This window comes from Platalea leucorodia (genome assembly GCF_965183815.1).
Source record: "Platalea leucorodia genome assembly, chromosome: 4".
Lineage (NCBI taxonomy): Eukaryota > Metazoa > Chordata > Aves > Pelecaniformes > Threskiornithidae > Platalea > Platalea leucorodia.
Window position 1 is genome coordinate 30730224 of NC_138826.1, and position 21657 is coordinate 30751880.

The following is a 21657-nucleotide window of genomic DNA, read 5'->3' on the forward strand; positions in this document are numbered from 1 at the left end:
TGTATGGAAAATTGCGTAGAACTTTGGGGCAGCAGCAGAGCATGAACTGCTCAGAGACAGCTGCACAGGGCATGGGGGATTTCTGCTTCCACCAATACTAAAAGAATAAAGTTACGTTCGGGAGCCTTCGTGTGTTCATGAATGTGTTCAGCTCTATTAAAAGTACTTCCTGTAGAGGCTGGTGCTGGGTTTCACAGAGGGAAAGCAATAATTTCTGTAAGCAGCCAATCTTAACATAAACACTGGTAGTTTTCACAGTACTAATTGGTGTATTAAGCTTCTTTTGCTGAACCATATGCAACAGATTAAGTTCCCCTAAGGTTTTTCAAGCAGACATGACAAACAGCAAAGTAGATGCAAGCATAGTTCTAGTGTATAACTTGATTTAAGTTGATGATAAGCTTCACAATATCTTGTCACTATGACAGTGACTCAATTTAGAGACCATGACAAATAATTTGTAACAGAAGTAACTACCAATGACTACAGCCGGGCAAACTCAGCTTGGTGAATAACATGTTCAGGGGCTACAACCACATTTTCTGCTGTGGTCTGTGAATGAGCAGGCTTGGGACACAGACGTTGCCTGGAGGATTTATGGGCATCTACTTCTTCTGTAGTCCTTGCCAATATCACTACTATTGTGCTGTATCTACTTGGTATTTTTGGCGAATAGGGCATACTGGGTTTTAAGTCAGAGTAGGAGTGTTTTCTATAGCTTTGCTCCAGGTCTGCTGTACTACTGTAAATTGATATAATTTACTGCTAGAGTTTCATCACTGAGAAAACCCCACTTTCAGATTGATGTAAAGGCTCCCCTAAAGGCTGGGGAGCTAAAAAGAAAGAGAAGAATGCTGACATGTTGATTCTTGAATGCATGCTATTAATAAAGCAGGCTGCATTGCTCCAGCAGCCATGTGGCTAACACAAAGTTAGTCTGGCATCACATGCTAAAAGTGCTTTTGATGATAAATTTGCTCTGCTACCCTCAGCAGTTTTTAGTCTCTGAGGTACACTTCCATCTCTGATGAAACTGAAATTCAGTGCCATTGGAGTTGTTCTATGCCTGGAGAAGACGGGCTGAAAGGAATGGGTGTTGTGGTTTCCTAACGTTGTGTTAAGAAAGGAAATTATCAGACTATGAAACAGCAGTGGTACACTTCCTGGGTTCCAAAAATATTTATTAAATGGATATCTAACACCTTGAACCGGAAATATGCCAGCGTAGCATGAAATTCTTTGAGATAAAGCACGCTGACCCAATGCAGTCCCTTGTGAAATACCAGGCAACAGAGTCAAGCAATGTTTAAACTGTAAGGAAAACAAATAAGCTGCTAGTGCAAAGGGCAGAGTTTCTTATAGGAAGTGTAGTGTAGCAAATGTACATTGTAGACACTAAGATTTGCCCTGAAAGTAAGGTACAAAAATCTGTCCACCCAAATAGCAGGTATGTACCTGATATTTTCAGAATATGGGACGTAAAATAGGAGATATCCACTGGGTAGCCAAAATTAATTCAGATTAATTAATCTGCTTTGAATAATGGCATATATCTATTAAGTCCCTAACTAATTTAATCCCGTTTTCTTGCCTGCTTTTTCACATAACCATCTTTAAATGCTTGTTTGAAATAATTATGGATATGTATTCAGGTTTCGTTATTTATACACTGTTCTCAACTCTTGACTGGCTATTTAATTTACCACATGCATTTATGTGCCTGTGCTCCTTTAGCATTTGGAAGACACTGCATGATCTGAACAAGCTATGATGCAGCCGGGACCAAAAAAATAATAGCTATGTTTATTCAGTGAAGGGGGCTAAAGGCCCAGCTGGCTTTATGTTCTAACACTGGCTTAGTATCACTAATTGGCCTTCTGTCATGGGGTGATTACTCTGTGAAGAGCTCTGCGGCCTCCCCAGCCTGGTATGCCCCTCACACAGGTACCATCCCCATACTGAGAGGAGAGCGGAGTAGAGATAAGGGCATAGCTCCATATAGAAGTATTTCCAGAGGGAATTTCCTGGGCTAAGAAGAATATGTGTTGAGCAAATGAAGGTAGTTTTATGACCCCTTCATGCCACTTAGTTTCTAAATATATACATTGCTGAGCACTCTTATCTGGAACAGAGCAATAGCAGATTATTAAAGCCAAAAGCTAACAAATGTGCCAAAATGTTTAGCTTTGCACATTTTACATAGTCTGCATATAAGATAGTGAGTTACAGTTACAACAGGAATAAATACAGAGCTGATCACTGATTTGCAAGTCTAGTTAATGAAATTCAACCAGATAACAAGACAAAGCATGAGACTGTGTTATATCCACGCAAAATTCATGTTTCTCAAAACCTCATCCAAATAAATGCTATCTAATGTCATGCCAGCAAATCTGAGCTGTCCTGGACTAAATAATTTATCAGGGGTAACAAATTATCCTTAATCTTTGGCAGTTTTACTTTGTGGTATGAATAATCAACATTATACCGTTATACCTCTGTCTATATATCCTAAGATACAGCTGAATATCATTGCTGTAGAGTACAAGGGAATTAAATAGCTCCATCTCCTCTCCCTCTATGACAAACTACTGGCTTCTGTCAACTTGTACTTTGATTGCTCCTCTTCCCAAGGACTTCCTTTTCCCAAAAAGTGCTTTATAAAAAATATGCTTGGAAATAGATATTTTGAACTCACTTATGTAAGCTATCTGCAACTATGAAGTCACTGGGAATTACCTGTATTAAAAAAAAAAAAAAAAGAAAAAAAAAGGCAGTGATCTAGATGAAGGCTGTCTTCTTTCTCGGATGTAGAGAGCTGTTTTAACTTAATTTTCTCTATCATGTAATTAACTGTATAGCTAAGTGTCAGTTTTGGTACGAAGGAGATACTTGACTCAGACAGCTGTGTATGCGGTTGTCCATTCCATGCTTCAATTACGCTCCATGTAAAAAATGTTTTGTGAGCTCTTTTAACATGTAGCTATCAGTTTAGTGACTACTTCTTGTAGCTTCTTAAACAGTCTTGTGGGATCCACCTATTATTTAATCCATGTGAGTTTAATATGTCGTATTCTTCAGTTATGCTGTGTTTTGCTCAACAAACAACAAAATCAGCATGTTCAATAGAAAGTGCGAGGTCGAAAGATGACAAATATAGTCCTTGACCAGCGAAGAGGTACCAGTGTTCAGGAGGTGTTCCGCAGCTGAGAGGGGTTGCGCAAACACTTTGTGATTTCTGCAGCAGTGTCTAGAAGCTCCAGAGGAGATTATGTTGCTGCTATGCTTGCGCTCTGCTGCTCCGTCGTTAGAGACTATTTCTGGCCCAAAGACATTACTTACAAAGTACAGCAGATAGGTGAAGGCTAGGAGAAGGGCATGCTGGTTACCTCAATTAAGTAGACAAAGAAAAGTAGACAATGCAGAATAAAAGGATTTGTTCAAGCTCTTAAGAAGAAAGGTAATACTGGGTAGCTCATTGACTTAGATCTACACCTCCCTTTTCCTGAAATGTAATTGGTGTTAGTCTTTAAAAAAAAAAAAAAAAAGGTCACTTAATGTTGCTAAAAATCTGAGCTAGTGCTTTGTAGCATCTCTTATAGCAGTGGTTTGGTCATGTTATTCATAGCAGGTGCACTGGTGGAGGGGAGAAGCTGAAGGAATGTATGCCCATAACTTGCCTCTTGTTTTTTTGCCTGTATCATTCCAGAGGAAGAGAGTTGCAAAGAATTTGTACACAGATGAGGTTTATGTGATGAAGATGTTAAAGTAGTCTTGGCTCTGCCCTTGAGCAGGGTTTGGTTTGGGCATGGGCTTCTGTGTAACCTGGGCAAAATGTTAAGCCTGTGTTTTACAGTGAGACTTAAGGGAGTTAACCACAAAGAAAGCCTACCCCTCTGTTTTCCAGGAACTCCTTACCATTTCTAATAGAAAATCCAGCTTTTTTCTTTTTATTTCACTTGTCATTTGTAAATGTACCTGCAGTCTCTTATTCTTTATCTCCTCTATCTAATTAAATTAAGAAAAAAAAAAAAAAATCAGGGTAAGGGAGTGTCTGTCATGAGAAGCATGGAGCACTGCAAAGAGTAGAACCCTAACTTTAGCTTGGACATTTAAGGGACTGCTCAGCTACAAATAACCATGCTAGAAATAAACAATACAAGAAATCCTGGGTTTTGTGATAAAACATAACTATTTTATGCCTTATTTTTTAAAAAAAAGGTGCAGTTTTCCCCAGATTTTGAGAGGCATCAGCAGCTCCCTTTCTTTTGGCATCCTAAATAAGATGAATGCAGACCTATAGCAGTGGGAGGTTAACAATCACCCGCTTTAATCAAAAAACTTTACATTTCAAATGTAATCTAGAACTAGGCTGGGGGGAGCTTTCAAAAAGCTGTTATATTGAACAAAATGGCTGCAGCTTAGATGTTGTAATTGGCTATTTTGGGTTTTATCATAACACTTTTTTTTTGCTGTAGGTGCTTTTGATGAAATGGGAAGAAAATGTATTTAAAACATCTGCTGTAATTAAGATTTAATATCATACTTCTATTGTATTTTAGCTTCTAATAAGCTATTCCATTTTTTGAGTCACTTTCTGTCTTCCTATAGTACCTCCATTCTTGACCACATATATTCAGAAAGTATCTTGGTAATATTTTTTAGAATAGAACCTTTTTATTTCTGCTGATTCAGAATTTGCCAAATATTATATTTTTATAGCATCTTTAACACCTTGGATTTATAATGGTTCCGTGAGCTTTAAATGAGGGCAAGTGGAAGAATAAAAAAACTAGTACTAGTGGAATAACTTGTTAAAAGCTCCTGCATGGCTTACACTTCACTATCTTCTGTGGCTTGTGGACCAATGCCTCTTGCCACTGAAGTTGGCATGAATTTTTCTACTGACTTTGGAAGGGGTAAATAGAGTTGTCATAGCTCTGCTCAGACCCTAATGTTTTCAAATTGCATTACTCAGTTCCTCACAAGAGGTTCTTGGCTTCTTCCAGAATTTGGCTTTCCAGCAGGTGATTTGGTCTCTGTCTACAAATAAAAAATGCATTTCACTTTGAAAATTAGTACTTGCTATCAGGAGGTATGTACTGGCTTCATGCCACTAAGAACACCCAAGGATCTAGCAAATCCATCCATGCAACTCTGTTCTAATTGTTCCTGCATTGTTGTGAGTAATCCTTTACTGACAAATATCAAAGCATTGCAATGTCATCTTTATGACTTCTCTTCCTAGAATGATCTGTGTGCAAATCATGTTCTCTGCCTGACAAAGTAAAGATCATTTTGTAACCTTCCCTTGTCCTTCCCTTCTCCTTACAACCCTTTCAGAACAACAACCAAAAAAAGATGTGATGTGTAAAAGGATCAAATTTCACGTTATGCTCATTTCTGTTAATCTCATCCGGTTAATACTTGTTCAGAGTAAGACTGGCTATTAAGGATGACAGCGTTCTTTGAGACAGAGAACAGAGTAGCAGACCATGCTATTGCTTTGAGGACCCTCTGCTCCATTCATGCTCTTGACAAAGACAAATACTGAAGGAATTTATCTCACATCCATATTGTGACACTGGGATAGTTCCATTAGTATCATGATCATTGCTGGTGTAATGTTATAGCCATCAGTGATTGTTTCTGGGTGAGAGAGAGATTGTTTAGAACAAAAAATAATTAAATTACATTAATTTTACTTTTGATTACATACTTAAACCCAAAGGGCTCCTCTACTCTGGATTATTTTGCCATTGATGTACCACCTTTGTGATTACTCTGAAGGCACCTAGTTTTAGTTGTGTGGTTTAATTATATTTTCCTGTACATTTGGCTTGTCTACTACAACTAATGCTAGGTTGAAGTTTTTTGCATTTGACATAGAGTATTTCCTTTTTTCTCCTTTTATTCCTACAGCAGCCTGAAAGATACAGGATATCTTGCTTTTTCTTGTTTGTTTATCGGTTCAGGTGTGGACACGGGGGTAGCTATTTGTCTGATCTCTCCTATTGAGATTTTATATGTTGTCTGCCTCTGGGGAAGACTACAGATTCCATGTAAAGTGCGTGAGCAAAAAATGTTTCTGAGTCATTAAGCAAGCGTTCATCATCTGTTGCTTGAATGAGAGAGAGAGAGAGAGAGAGAGAGAGATTGTTAGAGTCTAAACATCATTGCCCAAGAGTTAATATCTGAGATAAAATTTCAGCTCCATGATTTGCAACATGCTGTGGCTTTTGAGGATAACATGTTTGGCAAAGTGAATGATCTGAACAGTACCATTGTTGTTTAAAAAAAAAAAAAAAAAAAAAAAAAAAAAGAAAGAATTTGAACACACCTGTCTTTTAAGTACTTTCTGCTCCTGGTGACTTTATAAAGCTTAAGGATGCTTGAGTATAATTCTTGAAACAACAGAGCCACTCTTACTTATCCTGAGCAACATCACTCATTTCAAGCATCCTCATGGATTACAGTGCACAGAGTCAGGGTCACAGAGTCTGTCCCATTTCTCTCCTTCATCCATCTCCCACTGTCTGCCTAATACAGAATCACAGAATAGCTGAAATTGGAAGGCACCTGTGGAGCTTGCCTACTCCAACCCCCCTACTCAAAGCAGGGTCAGCTACAGCAAGTTACTCAGGACCGTAGGTGCAGGACTCTGCATTTCCCTGTGTTGAATTTCATGACATTCCTGTTTGCCCAATTATCCAGCCTATCGATGTATCTCTGAATGGCAGCACAACCGTTGCTCTATCACCCACTCTTCCCAGTTTTGTGTATCATCTGTAACCCTTCTGAGGATGTATTCTGTCCTATCGTCAGGGTCGTTAATGAAACAGTATTAGGTCTGGTGTCAACCCCTGGGGCACACCACTAGTGACTGGCCATCAGTTGGAGTTCATGTCACTGATCGCAACCCTTTGAGCTTGGCAGTTCAGCCACCTTTAAGTCACCTTACTGCCCATTTATCTAGTCCATACTTCATCAGTTTGTTGATGAGAATGTTATGGAAGAGCATGACGAAAGCCTTGCTAAAATCCAGATAAATGATATCAGCCACTGAGCCAATCATCTCATTGTAGAAGGGTATCACCTTAATCAACCATTATGATTTCCCCTTCAGAAATCCCTGCTGACTACTCCAAATAACCTTCTTGGTCTTAATATGTTTGGAAATAGTTTCCAGGACTATTTGCTCCATCTCCTTCCCAGGGATTGATGTGAGGTTGACCACTCTGTAGTTCCCTAGATCCTCCTCCTTGCCCTTCTTGAAGGTAGAAGTGACATTTGATTTCTTCCCATCTTGAGGAGCCTCCCCTGATGACCATGACCTTTCAAAGATAATTAAAAGTGTCCTTATAATGACAGCAGCCGGCACCTTTAGCACTTGGGGATGCATCTCATCCTAAATACCTCCTAGCCTTTTCCCATTATTACCTACAACCTGCAAGTAACAGCAATTAATCAAATAGATATCTATATCAACTATTTCACAACCATCTTTTTCCCCTTAAAGACATAGTTACCTTGATCTGCTCATCCATTGAGGTCTTGCCAAGTGGTATATTATCACTTTAAAATCTTTGACAAACGTAACAGAAAAAGTCAACTATTTCTCTTACAGCGAGGACAGAGAGGAGGTTGCATTTCTAATTTTATGGTGATAATTATCATACTGTCATTATTCTGTCTCATGCTTCAGCACAGATTTATAATGCTGATATCCTATGCCTCCTAGGCTGGCTTTCTGAGAAGCAGATAAAATTCTGTCTTTTTACAAGCCTGCAGGGAAGAGCTAATTCAACCAGGTTAGTCATGATTTATGGGCATTTATCATAATCAGCTTTTCTGACAAGCCTCCCATTTGGATACCACTAGATTTGGAAGCAGACACAAAAATCTAGTTTGGTTTCTCATTCTGAGATGTGCAGAACTTTTCAATTCAGAGACTACTTGGTAAAACTGACTCAAACTGTCACTGCTTTGGAAAGGTAGATGCCTATTTCTAACAGCTTACCAGGGCCACCAAGTGTAGTGTACAGCTCATCTGTGCCTAATATTAGGGATGCTGCTGAGCATTCAGGTGGTACTTCACATTTCTAGTGAATATTGATCTCTCTTTTATTATAATTCCAAATCCAGCTTTTGGGGATAATTAACTCTGTAAATATAAGGAAATGGAAGGAAAGAAATGAAATGGTCTGACAACACACTCAAACCAGAGGTTAAAGAACAGAATTTGGGGCTGCCCAGTCTTTTTCCTGTTTTCTTTCAAGCAAGCAATTTAAAAAAACAAGGTAAAAAATAATCCCTCATTGCACAGTTGCTGACTTTGGGGATTCTTGGCAACTGTTTCACAGAAAGAGAAGTACATGAAGTGCTTCTATGATGTTCTGAATAATGATTTGGCACCTGTACCTAATGATGGTTTTATTGTCTCATGTCCATGAGGGATGTTATCATCTGTGACATTTTTTTCTGGTTACTCCCTCTAAGAGTGACATTTAGAAGGAAGTAAATGTTTGTTAAATGGAAGATGTAGGTCTGATGTGCTGAAGTACCTACATACCTCCTGAGAGCACTGGACTTTCCTTGTTGGGGAGGTTCATGAAGTACAGAGCAAATTTAATGAACAGTTCTACCCCTGCCTCTTTTAATGCTTCAGTATACGTTACCTCCCATATACTCTTTTTTAGGATTCAGCTTTTAATACTCACTGTAGCAAGAAGCACTTTTTTAAAAACTGGACATAATTACAAAATTCAAATGTAAATTGAGGGGGCTTAAGGAGGCGTTTGTTACTTTGACTTAAGGGATCTAGTGAGGTTAAGGATTTTGGCAATATGGTTTAGGTCATCAGGCAAACCACAGTTTGAGGAAAACTTATCTGGAATCTAACCTGGAGAAGTCAAGCTCTAATTTGAAGGATAATTAATTTGTAATTTTCCTTTAGTTCTGAGTCTCTCATGTGCAAACCATGACATTTACATGAACATGAAACAATGGCTCATCTCAGGTGCAAAGAGCATTGTTAATATTCTGGAGAATGGTGGAGATTCTTTGGTGTCAGAGTTCTGTGAGCCTTGAAAATGAAGCACAGTCCTAGCTAGTTTCACTGCATCTTGTGCTTTGTGATGGAAAGGCTGGCATCTTCCTCTCCAAGAAAGCCTGAGGTTTTTAGCTTTTCACACCTCCTTCCTGCTGGTGATGTTTGGAGCTTAAATACCAAGCAGGGTATCTGGCATTTAGCTATCTGGAAAGAGGTCAACCAATGTTTCTGAGCAGAAGTGATCATCCCTTCAAACTTCTGTAGCTGATGCTTACAGCATTACTTATTTCAACATTAGCTGTGCCTCTTCCTTTAACCTGCATCTGAGAGCTTAGTTATTTAATAAAAGAAGAGATATTACTTAATTAATACGAGAAAAGCTTTTACTAGCTGGAACAACTTTTAAAACAGCAATAAGTATCCACTTACCTGCCAAGAAAACTGGAGGTGAGTAAGCTCCTCCAGCCAAATGAATTAAAAGCAAAAAGAATAATGAAGTATGTATAGCCACATTTGCAGAAAGCGTATAGAGCATAGTTTCACTGGAAGCCATGTCCCTCATCTGATTCACACTGCCAGAGGATTTGCTAGTAGTATCTGAGACCCACACCCCCTGCCTTTTCACCTCTTCATTTTCAGTTCTTATCCTGTGGTGGTATTTCATTTGTTTTTCAAAAAGCATAATTGCTTTTTGGCGTTTGAGTATACACTCTGAAAAATGTTTCACAGAAACTCATGACTCCCACTCACCGCTCGGGCAAGGATGAAATATTTGGATTGATATCTACTCTTTTAGTAAAACGTGTATTTATTTGGTTTCCTGGGTACAGTGATAAAAGCATTGCAAGTTTTTGTAGGTTATGCAGGTAGAGAGTCTTACCTCTGAAAACTGCATTTGACTTATTTCATTTGAAATAAGCATTTCATTGAAAAAGCATTTCAATAATGCTTTTTGTATATTAAATTTTCATTTACATTTAGAACTAGCTTCCACCCACCCCTGCTCATTGTCATACAAATAATTGGTGACTTATGAAAAATGAAGTATTTTTTCCCTTGTAAGCCATATAAGCAAACATTTTTTACTGGCAGAAACTCACATTTGTCCCTGATGGAAAACCTTTTCCTTCACTCTTCTCTGTAGTTAGGAGCTTTCTTTTACTAACAGATAACAAAGCAGCATGCTACAGTCCAAGGGCTGCCTTAGGGCAATCTAAATATTCATTCATAGGAAGAAAGAAAGGAAATTAGACATTGGCAGGTATTCAGAATATAGCTAGTGCCCCAAAGCATAGAGTTGCAGCTCAAGAAAAGTCTCATATTATAAAAATATTGATGTGAATTTTTAATATCCTAAAGTTCAGGGCTGTTCAATGCCAGAATTGTGGTTCAGCCCATCAAAAAGAAACGAATCATCTAGAAATTGTGGTGACAGATTCATGCTCAGAATATTTATACCACGGTTGTGATTGATGCATGAATGTAGACAGATCAGTTTGTAGATTTGCCAGTGCTATTTCTCCGTCATCGGGGTTTGTGTTCATTATTGCAGAGCTTGAGGTGTCATGAGGTGTGTTCCCAGGCACACAGCAACATTCTGCTAGCAGATTTATCTGAGAAATTGGCTACAAATTATTAGCGATCTTACCAACACCTTTTATTCTCAACTGGAGTAGTTCTTAAAAAATGTTAATGGTAAGCCTGCCTCCAGCTAGCAATAAATGAATCACTTGTAGGGCACATAACCAAGCAATTTTGCATATGCTTGGTGGAGTAGCCAGCTAACGTCATTCCAGGCACCAGCACTGAAGGCAGCAGAGCAGTTCCACCTGGCATGCTGCCAAAGCTCCTAACTCTCAGTCAAAAGCAGTCATGAGGTTACACATTGATAGGCATGTAATTACATGCTTTGCATGAAATCCTGCTTCTGCGGAAGTCAGTGGCAAAATTCCCATTGATTTCTCTGGAAAGCAGTAACCTTGTTTCATACACCCAGCCTGTCTTAGGTTGTCCTAATGCTTGAGCTGTGCACACACTCATGATGACTACAGTGGCTATTTTCAAGATTGTTGAGACAGGAGGGAGGCATTAAACAATTGTGCTTTTGAGCTTTGCTATGGCAGTCTATCTGAGTAAACCTGATCAAGGTCCCAAAATGCTTTTGCTTGCAGGTGAGAAAAAGGCTCTCATGGTTTCTTGACCCAAAGATCACTGAAGGCTTTTGAGTTTCACGTCAGCCCTTAATAACCCACTGATCTGATATTTTGTGCATCCATGATCTTTACAAATCTTCTCCAGCACGCAAATTACATTATCTGTAAAACATGTTTGAGAAATATCATGTTCAATCATATGCAGTGGTCTCATAATTATGAAATCATATACTGAAAGAAAAATAAACTAAGAGAGCTATCTCAACTGTACATGGGAAATTGTTTATTGCTTGTTGCTGCAAGTGTCTTGATCAAGGAATGCCTTAAGTTTAAAAACATAGTCCTACAATCAGTTCTTTGTAAGAGTTTAAAGTAATTTCGAGGTGAAAATGTGTTTTCCAGTATGAGGTAGAAACTATGCTACAGTTAACTCTTGTTTGCTTAGAAAACGTCTCTGGAACATTATTATTCATTTTGACTAGAGAAACACGTTCTGTGTATAATGAAATGCCTTTATGGAATTATAAGGAGAATTGTTCTGGACTTAGGTATACAGAAATAACTTATCTTCTGCTCTCTAGAATGGAGTTAATGGTCCAAATAAAACAGAATATGTTTTTAAAACAAAAATTGTTGTGCACTATGGAAAGTTTCTTAGGGTGTGAATTTTCCATGGTACCTTATCCCTGTTTGCCATAGACCAGTCAAGGAAGGTGCCTTTGGTGAGGATTCAAGTGTGCTGCCCAATAAGCTGTATTTGGGCTAATGTCACTGTTAATGGAATAAAGCTTTTGTTATGTGTTAATATGATGTTGACATAGCAGGAGTCTGGCTGAAACGTGGCAGTGGCATGGAAAAGACAGCATTTGTCAAAACCTGACACAAAGCTTCACTGTGAGATATTTTTTTCTCCCTGTTTTCTTCTACTGCTTAGACAGTGAAGTTGCTCTGAAAAGTGACATACAGCACCCTGTATTTACAGTCTCTCAATAAATACCAGGTCAGCTCTGCTTTTATAGTACAGGTCCTGCAAATTCAGCCTGGAATCTGCCAGGCACAAGGGACTTGTACTGACTTGGGCATTAACACCTATAAAGATTTTGGGGTCTATCTGTGCTAGCATTGTATTTCCATTGATGTTCAAACTAGAATAGACCCAAGGTTTGTTCACCACCACTACCAGCACCAACTAGAGACATACACTTCACCCACTTAAAAAGTAGATTCGAAGCTTGTCTAAATTGAAAAGGAATTGAATTTTAGCTGCATGGCTCCATGCTGATATTCAAGGGTAAGTATCTAAGAAAGGATTGAAAGTCGGTGAGTTTACCAATACTTAAGCTTTACAGGGGCCATCATTATCCCTGTTTATTTATATCGGTCAAGCCTTGAGCTGAATTGCTCTTCCATTCTTTAGAAAATGGCTCATGTCCTGGAAATAGACCTGCCTGTACAGACAATAGCCCCAAATGTAATTTTGAGGTCTTCTTTGGATTTATATCCTGGAGTGAGCCCACAGGAATGAGTTCCTTAGTACGATAAGCACAATAGGCAATAAACAGTATATACAGGGCAACGCACAAAAAAAAGTGTATGGCTTTATGAGACAGCTTCAAGAGCAATATTTATCTAACCGAGAGAAATGAGTTGAAGGCTATCAGGAGCACAGAAGGGCATTTGCAATGGTAGCGAAACTGAGAAGGACAAACAATCCAAGTAAGGCTTTTGATCTATCAAAAGAAAAAAAGGAAGTCTCATGAAGAACAGGTGAACAAAACATATTTTGTGCTTCCTTTCCTTTTAGCATTGAAAAGCATGGAAAAATTTATGGATGCCTGACAGGTATTTTCTTTATAAGGAAGTACGCCAGAAAATACTTTGAATACTGGTTTAATTAAAGCACTACTGGTTTTCTTTATTTTATGATTTGGACTGTGTGTGTCTATTGCTTGAGTTTCCAAGATACCTTTTTTGGTTTGTTGGTGGTGGGTTTGGGTTTGGTTTGTTTGTTTGTTTTTTTCCTACAGAAGGTAGACCTATGCTGTACATTAATTGTAACAATCAAAAATTAACAGTTAAGCCAAAATGGGATATAAATGTATAATGGTATTCAGTAAATACACTAAGCAAGGAAGCTGTCCTCTTTCTAGAAGCCAACTGTGTCTGGTAGCTGTAATGGGTATTTCCTACAAAATGCCGTGGATTGGGAGTGTTAGGGATGAAGTAAAAAGCACCAGCGACTTAGCTCTAAGTTCTGGTATGATATCAGTGGTGAACCGTGAACAGCATTTCAATCAAAATTAACATTGTCTCTGAAAATAAAATAGTCTATAATCCAAGAATGTTAATGCTTAAACTGGTGGAAAGTCCGGAATCAGTGCCACAGCAGTTTGTAATATTTTTAGATACAGCATTGATCATGTTTACTGCAGAGAGGTATTTTGTTATCATCCTTCTTTGACAGTCCCGGCCTATGTCAGATAAAAAAAAATAAATAGAACAAATCTTTAAAAAAAGACCCTCTCTGAAATGGGAGCTGCTATAAAAAGTGAAATCTACTAAAGTGTCTCATATGTTGGAGTTTGAATTATTGTGGGCTTATTGGAAAGAAATACGATTATAAGAGAAGTTTCCTGAACACAGCACCTCATTTCTTCTATTAGCAATAATTATTCATCTTCACCTAAACCATTGTTTCTTCATTTATAAATAACCAAGGTTATCATGTGCTGAAAAGAACAAAAACGATGTCAAGTATGGCGTCCCAATTCATTCAAGTCAACATGAAAAAATACAGAGAAAGACCTCTTTTCAACTGTGTAGAAGAGGAGGAATGTAAGGATAAAAAAAGAAATAGCAATCCTGCAGTATTACTAGATAGATGAGGCTAGATTGAGCAATGGTCTTTTTTTTCCTCAGTTCGTCACAAACTCTTAGTATTGTTTAAACAGAGATTTTGAGCATGGTTGTCTCAGTTCTCAGGAGAGATGCATGGAAATGTATCCTGGACAAGGACTAGAGCAGTGATCTCCAAAGTGGTCTGCATGCATGACCATCCATTGGGGTGTGGGAAGAAAATGTTTTTTGTACCATTAATAAAATATTTTTTAAAATAGTGCTTATTTTGTCTTTATCCCATTCACTTTTCCATTGTTGTGTATGTTTTTATAATGTAAATAATATATTAGTACAGTAGTACATGCATATTATTTATAAATAAAGATATATTTATAGGGGGTGTATACTCAAAAATATTTTACTGGTAGCAGTGTGCAATCAAAAACAGTTTGGAGACTGCTGGGCTGGAGAGCAATTATCGACATGACAGTTCCACAGTAGATGTAATTAGTGATCATACAATTGACTGGTGCTATTGATCATGCATGGTTGCATGAGGAAATGGTGCAAATGGAATTAAACCAGACCCAACGCCTGTAGAGTTTACAGAAAGGCTCTTGTTGATTTTTAGAAGATATGGTTAAAGATGTTAGAGAGGTGATAGAAAGGTTAGGATGCAAGAAAGTGATTTTCAGCTTAGAAAATGAAGCAAAACAGATTTAGGAAAAATAATACAAATAATCAACAATCACACTGGAGAAACCTGTAAACCAGTTGTGCAGATGGAGAGTTATTAGATAAGGGAGGGTGGATTGAAAGTTGAAACAAAGCAGCACAAATGGCCAGAAAGATTTTGAGTAGTACTGTTGATGCATGTATTATGGAATAGGAATTAATAATTTATATTGACTTGGTACCCGTATGGCAGTGTCTGGAAAATTGGTTTTTTTTTTTCAGGATATTGCTTTATCAGAAAGATATGAACACCAAAATTGAAGGTGTTTCGGAACAGAAAACTACTATGGGAAAGATCACAGTTACGAGATTACTTACAAAAATTAAGAGAGTTATTAAAATGCAGCTGTCTTGCTTGTGTGTGTAAAAAAAGGAGGAGAGGGGACATGGGCGAATGGGTGAGGTGATATGGCTTAAAAAATTCTGAGTGTCTCAGTGAAGAGAAGGAGAAATGAGAGAAACATTAAGCAAAGAAAAATAATTGCTTCTAGATAAAAGTCTTGATGATGACATGGTAATGATGAATTACTTAAATTTCAGTAAAGTTCATGGTGTTACGTGTTTTCCAAGCACATAAAAAGGTGTTTCAGAGTTTAATGTCTCAAAGATGGGCAATAGCTGAAATAGCACAGGTTTCCAAGATCAACGGAGAGTCTGAATAGGCCACAGAGGTTAAAATAGTGATGTGATATCTGGCCTCCTCCCATGCCATTTCAAAGTGGTTAAATTCTTGGCTTTCTAATACCCAGGTGTGTCTCCTGTCATTTTATGGGAAAGTGCATATTACTGAAGGCAGACTTGTCTTGGCACTGGATCATTTTATATTCTTGATTATGGTGTTCTAGGAGGAAAAATATGAGAAATATACAGTCAAGTTATTTAAATGATGTCTCCCTGTCATGCAAGGATGACAAAAAGCAATCAGTTCTTTCTTATGAGTGTGCAGACATACTGTTCTGTTGGGCTATGACAGTCTGTAGGTACTGAGACAGCCTGTAAACACTTCTATATAGTGAAGTCAGGAAAAAGGTTGTCATCCATGGACTTGGTATGAATAAGGTGAAGCAGCTGCGTAATTGTGTGGCAGGACTGGCACAATATTTTTTTTTCTAGGGCATTGTTTTCCAATTAACTTGACATTCAGATCCAAGGTCTCTTACTAAAGTCAATGATTTGTCTTTCCTTACGCTTGAGAAATTCATTGCTGTTTTTCAAAAACAGTTGATTCCTGATGTATTTTTCAGCATGGAGTACAATTGATTTAAAATATGAAGTGAAGAACCCTAAGTGAAGCACCTTTATAAAATGAAGTAATTGTTTTCTACTGCATTCAAATCATGCCATTTCTAACTATTGCATGACTCTTCACAGAGCTGCATGAGAACAGTTGTGTATGGTTTGAAGGTCTTGTGGCTTTTGTTATGTACTAGACAAATTTAGACAATAATCAAACCTAATTTGCTTCTGCCAGCAATTTCTTTTTATCCCTCGAAATAAAAGCTGCCTCCCTACACTGAGAACTGCTACACACCACAAGCCAAATCAGCTTATCTTCTGTGGTTCCTGTGCCAACCCACTAAAAACATTCAGCAAAGTATATCTCAAAAAACGGGTATTCTAACGCTAGTGATCCCAAGATGTCAGTTGTCTTTTATCATTATGTTGGAAATGTTCCCTGTGTCTTAACAGGCTTCTATAATCGCAACATCCTTAAAAGAAGACTTTTTAGGACATGAAATGACAAGATTCACAGTGATGTGATTCTGATCTCAGGATACAGATAGTTGTCCACAGGAAATTCTGTTTAAACATAAGAGAAAACTTCCCAATGTAGGGTTGATCAAACACTAGAACAGGTTGCCCAGAGAGGCTGTAGAGTCTCCATCCTCTGAGATACTCAAAACCTGACTGGACACAGTCCTGAGCAACCTGCTGTAGGAGAGCTTGCTTTAAGTGGGGGAGGTTGGCCTAGATGATTTCCACAGGTCCCTGCCAACCTCAGCCATTCTGTGATTCTGTGAAAAAGCCGAGCGTTTCCAGCAACCAAATTTTCTGTTCTACTGGTCACGGTATTTGTAGTTTCTGTATGATCTCTGGCATAGGTCCTGTACCCATCTTACTTAAATCAGTTGCTCAGTGCTGTCTGAAAACCTGACTTTGTGTTGAAAATGGTGAATTCTTGTATTCACTTTAGATTACTACTAGCAGCTAAGCAATAGTCAGAAGCTGATCACATTATATACAGTCAGTCTTTTTAGTATTGACTGGGTGGCAGACAAACATCAGTAAAGAACATCCTTAAGGGATATTTTGGATGAAAGAGCAGTGCAAATGCAGAGTGGTATAACGAAGATATGCTGAACTTTATTTCAGTGTATTACAGTCTTTTTTGTGCCTTTCAGCATCTCATAAAGAGTAAGAACAGGAGAGCTGACAGTTGTATTTAAACGAATTAAGTAATAATGCATGTATTATGTAATGCAATTAAAACCAGTTTCAGATTTTTTTTTTGTCTTGCAGTATACTGAAAGATGCAGAATGGCAATACTAGAAAAACTATTGTTTGCTTAAGAGCACATGCTTGAATTGAATTCCCACTGCAAGTCTCCATGCAGGATCCAAGTGCTTTCTTTCCCAGTGCTCTGGGGGTGGTTTCCCATGCCCACAAACTGTTCAAAAAGAAATCTTTTTTGTAAAACCCATATGCCCTCTGTCTGTCTTTAAGTGTAAAGGAGGTTTCCAGAGATTCAACCTGAGGTGCCAAGGTCCATGTTGTCACAAGTAAACTGGCTGGAGCTATGTTTTCTTAGAAGAGAAGAAAAGGTCTTGTGCATTTCAAAATTGTGTAAGTTCATGAGATCCTTAGATTCCTTGCAGATTGTAGAGACAGCCTCCCGTATGGCCACAAAAGAACCAAAATCATGAAATGTGCAAGTGAATGGGACACATCAGACTGAGTCCATGAGGGAAATACTCTACCTGACTGGGAAACCTTTTTCTTCCACTGTGAGCTCAGGCCAGAATGACCAGTACACGTCCCGATGCTCAATACGGATAATGCTCTACCATTTCAAAGCATGCACCAAAGCAGTGCGGCCTTCTCTTTCATTCTCCTTTTATATCCCTGTTTTCTTATCTGTTTGTAACTAACCTTCCTACCCTGCAGATTCAGCAGATATCAGATTAATTCTTCTGCTGATTTAAGTGATAATATTTTGAGGTAATATTTAAGTTGATCTTTTGCTTATATTAGCTTCAAAGGATAATAACATTGGGTTGGGAATCTTATACTTTAACTAAGAACTTTCTGATATTAACTTACTAAATCTTAAAACTTATTAAAATCACGTGTAGACGTGGCGCTTAGGGACATGGTTTAGCAGTGGACTTGGCAGTGTTAGGTTTACAGTTGGACTCGATGATCTTAAAGGTCTTTTCTGACCTAAATGATTTTATGATAAATCTGAATTCTCAAAGGTTGACTGTCGAGTTGAATATGCATCTTGGAGCCTTAGTAATACTTATGTTTAGGCCTGATATTTCAAACTCCTGTTACTGAAAAATGCAGGATCCAGCTTTTCATTTTTGCAAGAATGGCTTAGACCACAAGTACATCAGAGACTGTTCTGTTTGCAACTACACTGAAAGTTAACAAATCAGAAGAAATATTAATATGTAGTTTGGCTCCAGCAGAGTGATGCTTGTGTTGCAAAGGGTTCAAACTGGGTAAGACTGATCTATGGTAGTTGAATGCGATACACTTGGTCTTCATGTTGCTGTGTCTTTTCTGTTTCCTAAGCTTTGTTTTCTTTATCTTGCATGAGGTAAACTACTGTAGCATTATTGGAATAAAATTTCTGGCCTAGGATTTCAAATACACCTTACTTCCATAGCTTAATAGTAAAATCAGTGCAAACTGTCATTATTTAATTGATGACAACTGGATCAGTTTGAGGAACATACCTCAGAAATCCCCCTGCCATTACATAAGATGACAAATCCCCACAATTAAAAAACGTATCTCTTCTGTTAATGTAATTACACCCTCCTAAACCAATTTCTATTCATCTTTAAGCTGATTTTTTTTTTTTTTAAGTGAACTGTACATTATCACTTCCTAGGAACTTTTGAACTCATGAGACAGTTGGAAGAGGGCAGAAGTTGTAGACACATTTATGGTTTTGCAGTTTTTATGAAAAATGGACCTGGATAGAGTAGAAAAACGTAAATCGTTGTTTACTAAGGGTCAAGTTGGCAGAATTGAGCTGTTGTACACGCTGCCTGGGAGCAGCTCGTGTGCCAGTCAGGAAGGAGGCACTGGCTGGCCAACTGTTATTTGAACTAGGTATTACACATGCTGGGTTTTGTCCGGCACAGATGTCATGAGATGCACGAAAAAGCTGGATTTGCTGTAGCAGGTGAGGTCAGCTATCAAGATAGCCAGCTAAGGCTCAGATACTGAATGAAAGGGGGAAAAATATACACACAGAGACTTTATTTGTCTTACTGCATATGGAATAAATTGCCTAATGTATTTATCTTGATTTCATCCTGAGAAGTAAGGAACAATACTCCCATTTTACAGGTTGGAAGTTTAGGCACAGATGGATGAAGTCACCTTGTCAGACTTCAGGGGTTATGTGCTACAAAGCAGGAGACTGAACTCCAGTCTCCTGAGTGCCAGATTACTGTCAGCAGCACCTAAGAGCTCTAAATAGTTCTGATGGAAACAATCTCTCAGCCACAGGCTAGAGGCTCAGTTGGGTGGTAATTCTGTCCAGTTCTACCCAAGTCCCATGTTTTTTTAATTCCACATAAGTATAATGTTTTTGCAGTGGTATTTTCTGATCTGGGCTAATAGACACCTCATAAACGTTGCTGAAAATTGTCTTTCTGGAAACCAATTGCATTTTTAAATGGGGACTGTTATTTCTTTCTAAAGGATGAGTTTGTCCATTTAAGCTATTGCTAGTGCACCATGGATACTCCATTGTCTGCTGGAGACATATGAGCTAGTTAATGAAAAAGGTCAGTCAGCACTTATTAACATTAAAATCTCATTTAGATCTGCTAATCCCCTTGAGGGTGCTTTCGTTCTCATGGCATGCTGGGTTTTATACTGCTTTTCAGTGTTTGGAACCAGGGGTATTTCATCGCTCCTTTTGAAAGCTAATAACAGCGTTAAAAGGATGAGTTAGGTGTCATGGTGCATGTAGATCATTGCTGCTACATCTGAACTGCTGTTGAACTTCACACCCTGCTCCTCTTCTCATGCTCTTTTAACTCATAGCAAGCCTCTCAAAAGGTAGAAGAGCTATGAAATAGAAAGGCTTTTGGTGTGGCTGCAGCACAACTTTCTCGCCTTCTGGCCCATCTTCCAAATGGACAGAGCTCCATCATGAACAACCTTCAGATACCCTGCATGGCATTCCTGATGGTTGGCTATCAAGCTAAGGCTCAGATACTGAAAGGAAATCTGGTCTGCATTATGCTGTAGGCAGACAGTAGGGGCATAGGCTTTAGAAGGCATAGCTACAGTATTTTTTTTTTTGTTTGGCATTTTGGTTTGTTTTTTTTTTTTCCCCATTGTATTTTTTTAAAAGCCAGTTACTAAGACAGACAGAGAGAAATAATGATGGGACATATCTGCGAACTCTTCTGGGTTAATCAAGTATGCAAGTTAGACTGAGGGCAATACTGGCCCTGTTCCCAATTCATACATATTCAGGTGGTCTGTATAGCTGCATAAATGTTTGGAGAGGCATTTTTAATCATACAAATATGGTTCTGTACTGGCTATATTCATCCACAATTTCTGTGAACCTAAAAAATTATGGTTCTTCTCTGGTAACCAGAAATTTCTTTGTGTATTCCTAACAGAAAGGCATAATTACTATAAGATATCTGTTTGCTGCTTAGCTAACCTTACTTGACATTAGAAATCAGTAAATGACAGGCAGAGGTTTCTGTGTCACCTTTCTCAGGATATGAATTCTCCTCCTTACGTGAGCAATTCTATTTTGGTCCAGTGTAACGTACATAGGCATGTAAATACTGCACTCAACACCACAATACATCTTCCTGAAAAACACCTGGTACAGTCACTAATATCTTCTATTTCTGGTTTGTTCACTCATCTTTTCTGCACTTGGGTAGATGAGGTCAGCTTTGTTTTAGTAGACTCCAGGGTTTCTTCTTTGTTTAAGCATATATTCTATTAGAAAAGTAAGGTAAAAATCCCCTTTTCCTGAGCATTAAAGCTGATAAAATTTGTAATGAAGTTTTGGATTTCTTTTAAGTTTCATCCTCTGTCCTGAAATGTTCCCAGGAAAGCTCTGACTCCCATGTAGATGAATATCTGGTGAAGAAATGTATTATTACCTGTAACGCCTGTCCCTGGTAGGCTTGGTTAGTGACTACATCCTTCGCCTTGGAGCTACGGAAGAGTTTTAGATTGCTGAGCCCGCGCCATTGAATGAGCTGAAGCTAAGGACCTTGGCAGGCGCTGAGGTGACGGTGCTTCCCAAGGGAAGGCAGTCTCGCGGAAGCCCTTTTCCAAAGAGGCATGCCACACCGTTCTGTAACAGCTGGTGTTTTCTAAGGGATCAGCCTCTACATACTGCACTACTGCATGTACATTGCGTTGGCAGTTTATTTTTACCTCTTGCTGAACAGCATATTCTCATATTAATACTCACTTGAGTGTTTAGTGTGGAACATTTAAACTTGTGTCTGATGCTGTGTATTAATAATAGCATATTGATATAATTAACTAGATGGCTTCTTGGAACAAAGGACTGTGTCTTTTTTTGTTACTTGACCAGAATGTCATACCCTATTATTAATGACAAAATAATAAAAAACTTCATTCAGTTTCCA